The 12,226-nt window shown below is 29.9% G+C and overlaps 1 protein-coding gene across 1 annotated transcript in view; it reads left to right on the top strand.

Annotated features, from left to right (window-relative positions):
* Window positions 1-12,226, top strand: part of LOC111688421 — a 53,297-nt gene that overhangs the window by 18,221 nt on the left and 22,850 nt on the right. The window contains exon 2 of the mRNA XM_046945408.1: window positions 4,063-4,129. The gene's annotated coding sequence lies outside the window, so the exon portion shown is untranslated. The remainder of the gene's footprint in view (window positions 1-4,062; window positions 4,130-12,226) is intronic.

Genomic DNA, 12,226 nt, shown 5'->3' with positions numbered 1-12,226 from the left:
TCTGTTCTAGTTCTGTTCTAGTTCTGTTCTAGTTCTGTTCTAGTTCTGTTCTAGCTCTGTTCTAGTTCTGTTCTAGTTCTGTTCTAGTTCTGTTCTAGTTCTGTTCTGATCAGTTCTAGATCAGCTCTAATTCAATACTAATTCAATTCAGCTCATTGATCACCTGCTTCTTACTAGAAATAAAAGTTTATAGCAACCATTTGATCTGCTTATTCAATTATAAACTTTTAATTGATCTAGAGTAAAATAGTTATATCTCCGGTTTGATCAAACTTGTTTGAGATGTTTTACTGCAATACTTAAGTTGATTATGTAAATCATTCATTTAATTCGTTACAAATTGATATTGATCAACTTTAAACAATAATTAAAGCTTGTTAATATTATTATAATTAAAATGTATTAGAATTTCCTTTTGAACTCATACAAACTACTTTCGAAAAAAAAAACTAATTGTAGTTTAATGTATTAGTGCTAGAGAACTCATATGTCTGAACAAGTTTCCTTTGAAATTCAAACTTTGGCCACATTTTAAGTGTTGCGTGTGTGTGCTTTTTTTTGTATTTTTTTGTAATGTTTGTTGTATGTTATTAAAAGCAACTAAAGCCAACAAATGGCAAATAATAATTTAGTATTAATCATAAAACATAATGATTTAAGTTGTAGTTGGGAGATGGATAGATAGATAGATGTATGCTGTTGTTGGTATGAATGTATGGTATGAAAAGAAGACTAAAAGAGAGCCGGTTTAAAATGAAGTAGAGTAGGGTGAAAGAAAGAAAAAAGATGTATCTATAGTAGAGGTCATTAACATTTGTTAAACTCTTTACAAAGACTAATAACACAAAGAAATGGCAGCATAGTTGTTGAGTGATTACAAAGACTGACGGATAAGTCAGTCAATATTCTTCAAACACACAGAAATGTTATAAAGATCAATTTCATTAATGATCACAGGTGGCTCTTTAATAACTAGTTTATGTTTGAGATTAACAACAATACAACATGTTTAATACTTAACTGATATTTAAGGAAGATATGTACATATGTGAGATAATTTCCGATTTAGTTTTCTTACGGAAATGGCCAGCTTTATGATAATTTACTGTATGTCTATATGTTATAGAATATTTCATTATAAATATTACTTTAGCATTTTAATTTCTCTACGAATTATTGTTGAGTAAAAGTAGTATTACGTTCATAATGTAGACATACATACCCAGCAAAAACTGGGTAATGGCTATTAGTTGTAATTACTTACCTAACAACATACTTTTCAATTACTACTACATATGGTCTGGATTACATAGAAGTAGTCTAATAAGGTCTTACTAATAATGTGTCTTATAAATACTTTCTAAATGATTAGTCATTTTGTTAGTGAAGATACAGATGCTGTATACGTTTTTCTAATCACTTGTAATCATTTGTGGTAAGTACTTGTATTCAATGACATCGCCGAGTTAAAATAATGACTTAAAATGATATTGTGTAAGTAAATTTTAGCATTTTAACTTTTTACATGGTAATGAAAGTTTTTACTGGGTATGTATGTACATATGTATGTATATTATATTAAATGACCAGGAAATTATTAATATTATTTTAATTGAGTATTATATTGTGTTATTATTATTGCTATTATTACACATAGAGATCATATACAACAAAATATTTTAATTTGTCTATGATGAAAAGATGAAATCATTTCAAGTTTAGATGCTATAAAATAATTGAAAAATTTGTGGAGAAATTTTAAACTTTAGTCTGTGATAGGTATTTAGTTTCTAATGAAATTTGAAACCACAAATATCCAAATATGATGAAACTATTTATTGTAGTGATGAAAATCTTAATTAAGCGGTGATATAATGTACAAAAAGAAATTTTCTATAATTGATTAAGAAAATATATATTTTTTTAATAACTTTATATAATTAATATAATTGATTAATATCTTCATTATCACTTAGTCATAAGCTACAGTAAGATTGAAAGTACAATGCATTATCTACTCAATGCTACATTACTTAGGTTAACTGCAGCATTAGCAAAGCACTAAATAAAAACAGTAAATAGCTTCTAAATGAAATTATCTAATTAACTTCACTGCCTTTAATAAAATAACCAAAATTATATTGATAACTTTCAATTTTAATCACCTGCTTTTTTTTAATTGCAACGCTTTTAAATATATATTTACTTTCATTTTATCACCACCATTCACATTTACGTTTTAAATATTTTTAAAAGCTAAATAATTGCTATTTGCTTAAACAATTTATTATTTGCTAATTATTTTTGTTTTTTGTCGTTATATTATCATTGCAAGTCTTATCTAAAACACTTTCTTTTGAAAATAAAATTCTCATTTAAAGGTTTTAATAGTGTGATTATTTTCTTGATTATTTAAACGTGCGTTTTAGCAGCTATAATTTAAATAGATCATTTATCGTAAAGAACATTTCTGTTCCAAATGACGAGTTCAGTGCTTGAGGAATTATGTCATGATTTTGTTCAACGAAAATGAAGCTAACTTAAATCTGAACTAGAAATGAACTAAAAGTGAAATAGAAGTAAACTAGAACTGAACTAGAGCTGAAATAGAACTGAACGGATCTGAACTAGAACTGAACTACAACTAAACTAGAACTGAACTAGGATTGAATTAGAATAGAATTAGAACAGAATTAGAACTGAACTAGAACAGAACTAGAACAGAACTAGAACAGAACTAGAACAGAACTAGAACAGAACTAGAACAGAACTAGAACTGAACTAGAACAGAACTAGAACAGAACTAGAACAGAACTAGAACAGAACAGAACTAGAACAGAACTAGAACAGAACTAGAACAGAACTTGAATTGAACTAGAACTGATGTAGAACTGAACTTACGATCAGATGTGTTCTTAAGTCCTTTTGCTATGAGAACAATTTATATAAGTTATTTATAAATTGTTCGTTAAAGTTTATCTATTATTGGAATGAGATGATGAATTTGATAAGAAATTGTTGGGTTCTTTATAGTTTAACTGAGTCTGATTAAAAATCCATGTTTGTTTTTGATTAGTGTTAATTTAAAACTATACCCAATAGTTTTTGAAGATTAGACCAATAAGTTTTTATTGCTCTCAAGCTGCATACATTTAACAGTTATTTAAGATTTTATTATTTCCGAATGTTTTAAATAGAACTTGTTTTAAAACAAAATTTCAATATTTCAACTGTTACTGAACTTATTGGTAATAAAAATTATTTATTCAAGAAAAAATTGCTTCCTCTTTTTCTTGATCGAATGAATTACTTTCTTTCCAATAAATTCCTCATATGATATGACTAAACAAATTTACAAAAAAATTTTATATTATTAAAAAAAATCGATAAAAATAAACAGTTTAACACACGCATACATACAACAGTTTTTAATTATTTACCAATTTACTGTTATTGTTTATAAATAATAACATTTTTATAGAGATTATTAACAAAATAAACAATTTGATTAGTTTAAATATAAAAATCAAAATAACTCTCTTCTCTAAGATTGTACTAGTTAGTAATGTGATTGGTTGCTTTAAAAGTTTTCAAAAATTTTCGTAAAAATATATTCATTCATTCATTCATTGACAAGCAAACTACCAGCAACAAATCTGCTGCTAAACAGCAAAACAAAACACAACACAACAAGCCATCAACTAACCAACAGCAAACGACGTTTGAACTTGATACAAAGTCAATGACTGTGCGTCATTAACTTGTTGGCCAGAAGCAACAAAAAACAAACAAACCAACAACAACAACAAATTGATAACATTAAAAACAAAGTTTTTGTTATGTTGTTGTTAGCTGCTGCTCATAACAAAAACAATACAAAAACGTGGCTTAAGTCAAGGTCAGCTTTTAAGAAATTAATCGTTTTTTATGTTGATTTAAGGGAGAAAAAATTTTTGACTTTTTTTATAAATTAAAATATTCTTCTTTTAATTTATTACTTTTTCTTAATTTCATTTCTTTTATTTACTTTTCAACTAATTTTAAATTTTTCTTTTTTTTTAGGTTTTTTTTTTCTTTTTCGTATATTTGACCACCAACTCCGCATAATAATGACTGCTTCCTAAAAAAGGTAAGTTTTTCGTTTTTTTCATTTTTTTGCTATTTTTAATGTGAAATTCTTAACGAAAAACAAAAAAAAAAACTTAATTAAGTTTTCTACCATTGAAATGCTCAATAACAACAATAATAATGCAAAACTTTTGCAACGAAAATTCATTTCAGTTAAAAAATTCCTTTTCAATTTTACTTCCTTTTAACCGAAAAGTTTTATAACACAATATCAATTTCCTTTATGGAAAGTTTAGAGCCATCAACAGAAGGAAACTGATACATAAAACTAAATAAACGAAATTGTTATGAATTGGAAAAAGAAAAAAAAAAAAAAGAAGGACAAAATAATGACAATATAAAACGATAAAATTGTTTAAAAATGTTTGTGTATAACAGTTAGCAAAAGTATGTCAGTACGGAATGAAAATTAGTTTTCAACTTCTCCTTGTTAAGCAAGGTCAGTTATGATAAATAAAAAACTAGTGAGATAGCAATAATTCTTGGTCAATAGTGCCTATTCAGTTTCTCACCCACAGAGACTTGTAGCTGATTCAAATCGAGAGAGTTTGATCGATGCACTAGCCTTATTTCTGATCAGGGCTTTAGAATAGTGTCTAATCAAAACATTAAAGAAGTCTCTAATAAAGACACTAGGCTGATCGTAATTTTGCAACATTCAAAACTCTAGATTAGGAGCTGGAAGAGTGTCTAGTCAAATCATTAAAGAAGTCTCTAGATACTAAGCTGATCGTAATACTACAGTGCTCAAAATACTAGTTTTTGGAATAGTGTCTAGACAAACCATAGAAGAAGTCTCTAATAAAGACACTAGGCTGATCGTAATTCTGCAATGATCAAAAAACTAGACTAATGACTGATCAAAAAAAAATACACTAAAATAATCCTCGATCAAAGCACTAGAAAGAACGAAATAACTGACTGAGGTCTATAACACTACAAAGATCGAGGCACATGACTAGAGTAAGCTTTATACTATATACTAGATTCTATACTAGACTCTACACTAGAGTCTAGAATAGACTCTAAACTGTACTATATACTAAAATTTCGCGAGACTCTAGACTAGATCCTAGAATTGATATAGACTAGACTTTAGACTGGAATCTAGAATGGACTTTTGACTAGACTCTAGACTAGACTATAGTCTGAACTCTAAACTAGACTCTAGGCTAGACTCTATACTAGACTCTAAACTAGACTCTCGACTTTACTCTAGATTTGACTCAAGACTAGACTCTGGTCTACATTTTAGACCGCACTCTAAACTAGGCACTAAACAAGATTCTAGAACGGATTCTAGACTTGACTCTAGATAAAACACTAGACTCTATACTATCCTCTAGACTAGACTCTGGACTAGAGTCGAGATTAGACTCTAGACTTGACTCTTGATTAGACTTTAGACTAGACTTTAAACTAGACTCTATACTTGACTCTAGACTAGACTCTGGTCTAGACTTCTGACCGGACTGTAGACTAGACTCTAAATTTGACTCTAAAATAGACTCTAGACTAGACCTTAGACTAGAATCTAGACTAGATACTGGACAAGACTCCAAACTAGACTCTATTGTAGACTTCAAACTATACTCCAGACTATACTATAGACTAGCCTCTAGACTAGACTAGATTCTAGACTAGGCTCTAGACTAGACTCTAGACTAGGCTCTAGACTAGACTCTAGACTAGACTCTAGACTAGACTCTAGACTAGACTCTAGACTAGACTCTAGACTAGACTCTAGACTAGACTCTAGACTAGACTCTAGACTAGACTCTAGACTAGACTCTAGACTAGACTCTAGACTAGACTCTAGACTAGACTCTAGACTAGACTCTAGACTGGACTCTAGACTAGACTCTAGACTATACTCTAGTCTAGACTCTAGACTAGACTCTAGACTAGACTCTAGACTAGACTCTAGACTAGACTCTAGACTACACTCTAGACTACACTCTAGACTTGACTCTAGACTAGACTCTAGACTAGTCTCTAGACCAGACTCTAGACTAGACTCTAGACTAGACTCTAGACTAGACTCTAGACTAGACTCTAGACTAGACTCTAGACTAGACTCTAGACTAGACTCTAGACTAGACTCTAGACTAGACTCTAGACTAGACTCTAGACTAGACTCTAGACTAGACTTTAGACATGACTTTAGACTAGACTCTAGGCTGGACTCTTGACTCGATTCTAGACTAGATTATGGTCTATACTTAAGACCGGACTCTAGACTAGACCCTAGACTTGATTCTCTACTAGACTCTGGACTAGATTAGACTCTAGACTACACACTTGACTTGACTCTAAACCTGACTCTAAACTAGACTGTGGACTAGACATTAGATTAGACTCAATGCTATAACTTACGCTAGAGACTGTTTCAACTTAATTAGTACCTCATATAAATAATTTCCTATATTCCATCTTAAATAACTGTTTTTCTACTTCTACTTACTACAGCCTATATCTCTATTTATTATTATTTTTTTACATTAAATCGTTTTAAAATCTTTTCTTAATATTTTTATTTCCTTTAATTTCATAATGTTTAAAAAATAAAAGCAAAGCACTTTTAAAAAAATCTTTATAATTTTTTTTTTTTTTGTTAATTTCAAGATTACTTTTTAGACAATCTTATAGACTGTGAGACAGCTAAAGATAAAAATAATATAAATAAAATAAAATAGACGTAAATACAATAAGACTTCCTACAAAGAAGTTATCAACTGTCAACGCCATTTCTAGCCAAGTCTTTGAGATTACTTACTACCTCTCTATCTCTGTCTCTCGCTGTTTGGCTTTTTATAATCCTAACAACTTGAAAGTATGAAAATCACTATGTGTACTGACTGACTGACTGTCTGAATACCTATTATAAATATAATGAAAAAAATATGATATTTTTTTTTGCTGCTTATTTTTGAATATATTTACTAAAGTAAAAACGAATGGCTGGCTCAGCATTTTAGACAAGAAGAAACTTTACAAAACGCCAACTAACAAAGTGTGTACTAAGATAGATAGAAAGAAATAACAAACATGGATTGGTGAATACTGACGGACGGACAGACGGACGGATGGACGGACGAACGGACCGACATAGGGATAAATGTTTACGGAGAGTTGCTCAGATATACGCATAGATAGACTTACATATAGTCTAACGAACAAAAGATATTATGATTATTAAAATGATGACGATAAATACAACGATAAACAGTAGGCACTAGAGAATTGTGGTTCTAAAGTAAAAATTAATATTGCAAAAGTTTTTAACATAAGAAAAACATAATATATATAAAATAGTGATTGAATTAAGAAATTTTTAACCTTTTTTAAAACACCCTGCTTTTAAAGTACCACCTGTTAACATGACAGACGGATGGACGGACGGACGGGCGGACGGATGGACGGACCGACATAGGGACAAATGTTTACGGAGAGTTGCTTAGATATACGCATAGATAGACTTACATTTAGTCTAACGAACAAAAGATATTATGATTATTAAAATGATGACGATAAATACAACGATAAACAGTATGCACTAGAAAATTGTGGTTCTAAAGTAAAAATTAAGATTGTAAAAGTTTTGAACATAAGAAAAACATAATATGTATAAAATAGTGATTGAATTAAGAAATTTTTAACCTTTTTTAAAACACCCTGCTTTTAAAGTACCACCTGTTAACATGACGGACGGACGGATGGATGGACGGACGGATGGATGGACGGACCGACATAGGGAAAAATGTTTACGGAGAGTTGCTCAGATATACGCATAGAAAGACTTACAAATAGTCTAACGAACAAAAGATATTATGATTATTAAAATGATGACGATAAATACAACAATAAACAGTAGGCACTAGAAAATTGTGGTTCTAAAGTAAAAATTAATATTGCAAAAGTTTTGAACATAAGAAAAAAAGAAAATATTTAAAATAGTGATTGAATTCAAATTTTTGAAGCCTTTTTTACAACACCCTGCTTTTAAAGTGTCACCTGTTAACATCTATAGACTTTTCTTAGATTATTTACGTATTTTAATCATTTCAATTCAACAGCTTTAACAACTTCTTAAAAAAACCACTCTCATACACATATTCACAGCTGGAATACTAAAAGTTTCAAATTCATTCATATGACTCTTACTGGGGATTTTGTGTGTTTGTCATATAAATAGCATAAAAAATATATATATATAATAGTCAGCAGCCAGTGTAGTAATAAAAAGAAAATCATTTTCTATATAAAAAGCTGAGAGTTATTTTATTTCTTTTCTTTTTTACACTTCTAAATATGTTCTGTCTGTCTCCTCTTTACATTGACAACTTTTTGTCTTTACAAGTAGTCATTGTATTTAAATTGCAAGTTTTTTTCTCCATAATGTACATTTAGTTGCAATTTCAATTTATTTCTTTTAGTGCTTGAATGTTTCATTTTATTCACCAAAAAAAAAATATATATATATGAAAGCTTTCAAACTCCCTCTATTTCTTAGCTGTGCAATTCAAGTGCAAATGACAATGTAATAATCGCTTTTCTAACACTGCTCCTCTGTATAAGAATAAGAAGATGAAAAAAATGAAGTAGTTGAATGAAGATGTGTACTTGGGAATTATATTATAAGTGTTAACATACTCTTATTTTCTTGTAAAATGCTTAGGAAACTAGAAAGTACTTGGGATAACTAAAAAAAAGTTTTTTTTTTTTTTTTCGGGGAGAGTATTGAGACAATAAAGTTTGGGATGTAAACAATAATATGAAGTAAACCTAGATTCAAGTCTATTCTAGAGTGTAGACTAGTGCCTAGTCCAGAACCAGGTCTAGAGTCTACTCTAGAGTCTAGTCTAGATTCTACTCTAGAGTCTAGTCTAGATTCTACTCTAGAGTCTAAAGACTAGTGTAGAGTCTAACTTGGAGTCTAGTCTAGAGTCATGTCGAGAGTCTAGTATAAAGTTGAGCTTAGAATTTAGAGTATAGTTTAGTCTGGAGTCAAGCATAGAGTCAAGTGTAGATTTAAGTCTAAAGTTTATTAAAGAGTCTAGTTTAGAGTATTGTCTAGAGTTTAGTTTAGAGTCTAGTCTAGAGTCCAGTTTAGAGTCTAGATTAGAGTTGAGTATAAAGTCTAGTTTAGAGTCTAGTTTAGAGTCTAGTTTAGAGTCTAGTATTGAGTATAGTTTAGAGTCTAGTATAAAGTCTAGTCTAGAGTCTAGTCTAGAATCATGTGAAGAGTCTAGTCTAGAGCTTAGTCTATAGTCTAGTATACAGTCTAGACTAGAGTCTAGTCTAAAGCCTAGTATAGAGTCTAGTCTAAAGTTATACTATACTTTAGACTAGAGTCTAGTCTAGGGTGTACTAGTCTAGGGTCTAGTATATAGTCTAGTCTATAGTCTAGTCTATAGTCTAGTCTATAGTCTAGTCTATAGTCTAGAGTTTAATATAGAATCTGGTCTAGAATCTTGTCTAGTCTACAGTCTAGTATAGAGTCTAATCTACAGTCTGGTCTAGAGTCTAGTATAGAATCTAGTCTAGAGTATAGTATAAAGTCTAGCCTAAAGTCTATAAAGACTCTAGTTTAGAGTATTGGTTCAAGTCCAATCTAGAGTCTATTTCATAGTTAAGTCTAGAGTTTATTTCATATTCTAGTCTAGAGTCTATTTCATAGTCTAGATCCAGCCCAGAGTCTAGTCTAGAGTCTAGCCTATAGTCTAGTCCAAAGTCTAGCATGGAGTTTAGTCTAGTCTAGCGTCTAGTATAGAGACTAGTCTAGAGTTTAGTTTAAAATCTATTAAAGAGTCTAGTTTAGAGTATTGTCTTAAGTCTAGAGTGTAGTTTAGAGTCTAGTATATGGCATAGTCTATAGTCAAGTCTACAGTCTAGTATAAAGTCTAGTCAAGAGTCCAGTCTAGGGTCTAGTTTAGAGTCTAGTCAAGAGTCTACTCTAGAGACTAATTTAGAATATATTCTAGAATCTTAAATAGAGTATATTCTAGAGTCTAGTTTAGAGTTTAATATAGAGTCTGGAGTGTAGTCTAATGGCTAGTCCAGAGTCTAGTCTAGATGTTAGTCTAGAGTCTAGTCAAGAGTCAAGTCTAGAGTCTAGTCTTGAGTCTAGTTTAGAGTTTAATCTAGTATAGAATCTAGTCTACAGTCTTTTCTAGCGTCTAGTCTAAAGTCTACTTCAGATTCTGTTCTAGAGTGTAGCAGACAGTCTAGTACAGGTTCTTGTCTAGAGTATAGTGTAGATTCTATTCTATAGAGTCTAGTCTAGAGTCTTATCTAAAGCATAGTCTAGTCTTTAGACTAAAACTTAGTTTAGAATAGTCCTCATGTCTTGTTTATTAATCTAGTCTATTGTAAATTATAATGTTTAGAATATAGTCGAGCGTATATGGCCTATAGTCTAGTCATTCAAAATGGAGTTTTCTGTCTAATCTAATGTCCAATTTAATTTAGGATTAAGTTTACAAAATTTTTGCACTTAAACATAAAATATTTTTTTAAGCCAAAAAAGTACAAAGCAACTATTCCTCGGAGTCCTTTAATTCTTATTTCACTATTCAACATATGTAAACAATTTTAAAAAAAATATTGTGTTAAGTTTTTTTTTCACATTATGTTTTGATTTCCTTGTCACGTACCTAACTAACTATATAAAGAAACTCGGAAATTTCACATGCATACAACTACTACTACCAATATTCCTGGTAATCAATGTATGGTAACAGAAGTTGTAAGCAAAATTAAGAAAAAAATAAATATATATTAATAATATTGAAAATCATACAAAATGAAATTGTATATTGAATGTTCCCTTAAAAATTTGAAAAAAAGCAAAGCAAGTATTGAACAGGAGAAATCTGTAATGTAGAAAATGTAAAGAAATCATATTCTATAAATATGTAATGCCTGGCAGTCATATAGAAATGATAGAATCAAACACTGAAAGAAAAAAGTATAGATTAAAGAATATCTAAAAAGTGAAAAGCACAAATTGTTTCAAGAAACTTTAGTGGCACAATTTGAGAAAGATGTTGCCTATTTTTTGGAAAATATTTTAAAAATATAGAAAAAGTTATTTTAAGTTAACATTTTTTTCAGTGTATTTTATATTTTTCTTTCCACAAGACGTTTGAATCTTCATTTTCAACTTTTTGTTATGCTTCCAAGTTTAAAGATTGCTATAACATCGTCAACGATTGACTTTGATTGCAAAATGCGCGTGTTGCATATTGAATACTGTGCAGTCACTACTCACTCATTCACTCACTCATTGATGCATTCATTCATTCTTTCATTCATTCAACTATATGTACGTTTTCGTCATTCCATTGTAGTTTATTATAAGCAACGTACAATATTGTTGATTTATAGAAAATATACCGCCAATATCTCGACAAGAATTTGTATGGGAAAATATGTTTTCTGTTTAAATTGATAAAAAAAACGAATATCTGCAATTTTTGTGTGGCATAGAGTTAACTTAACTGAATAGTTTTGATTACATTTAGAATAAACTATAGAAAACAAAATGATCATTGGAAAATTGGTTACAAATTATAAATCAAGAAGAAAACTTAATTTACTATGAAATGTTAAATAATGAAATAAATAGAAGAAATATTTGAGAAAAATTAGATTTCTAACAAGGTGGAGAAAAAAAGCTTTAGCTTCAATCATCTCTTTAAAATTAATGTTGTAAATCTTGCAGGGTCTAGTCTAGAAGCTATACTATAGTCTAGTATACAGTTTAGTCTAGACTATAGTATAGGGTCTAGTTTGGAGTCTTGTCTAAAGTCTAGTCTAGAGTATAGTATAAAGTCTAGTCGAGAAACTAGTCTATAGTATAGTCTAGATTCTAGCCCAGAGTCTAGTCTAGATCCTTGTCTAGAACCAAGTCTAAATTGTAGTCTAGAGTCGAATTTAAAATCAAGTCTACAGTCAAATCTAGAATCAAATCTAAAGTCTAGTCAACAGTATATAGTCTAGTCTATAGTCTTGTCTATAGTCTAGTCTATAGTCTAGTCTATAGTCTAGTCTATAGTCTAGTCTATAGTCTAGTCTATAGTCTAGTCTATAGTCT

This window comes from Lucilia cuprina, chromosome 3 (assembly GCF_022045245.1).
Source record: "Lucilia cuprina isolate Lc7/37 chromosome 3, ASM2204524v1, whole genome shotgun sequence".
Classification (NCBI taxonomy): domain Eukaryota; kingdom Metazoa; phylum Arthropoda; class Insecta; order Diptera; family Calliphoridae; genus Lucilia; species Lucilia cuprina.
The sequence above is the reverse complement of the archived record's forward strand: the minus strand, read 5'-3'. Positions and strand labels throughout refer to the sequence as shown.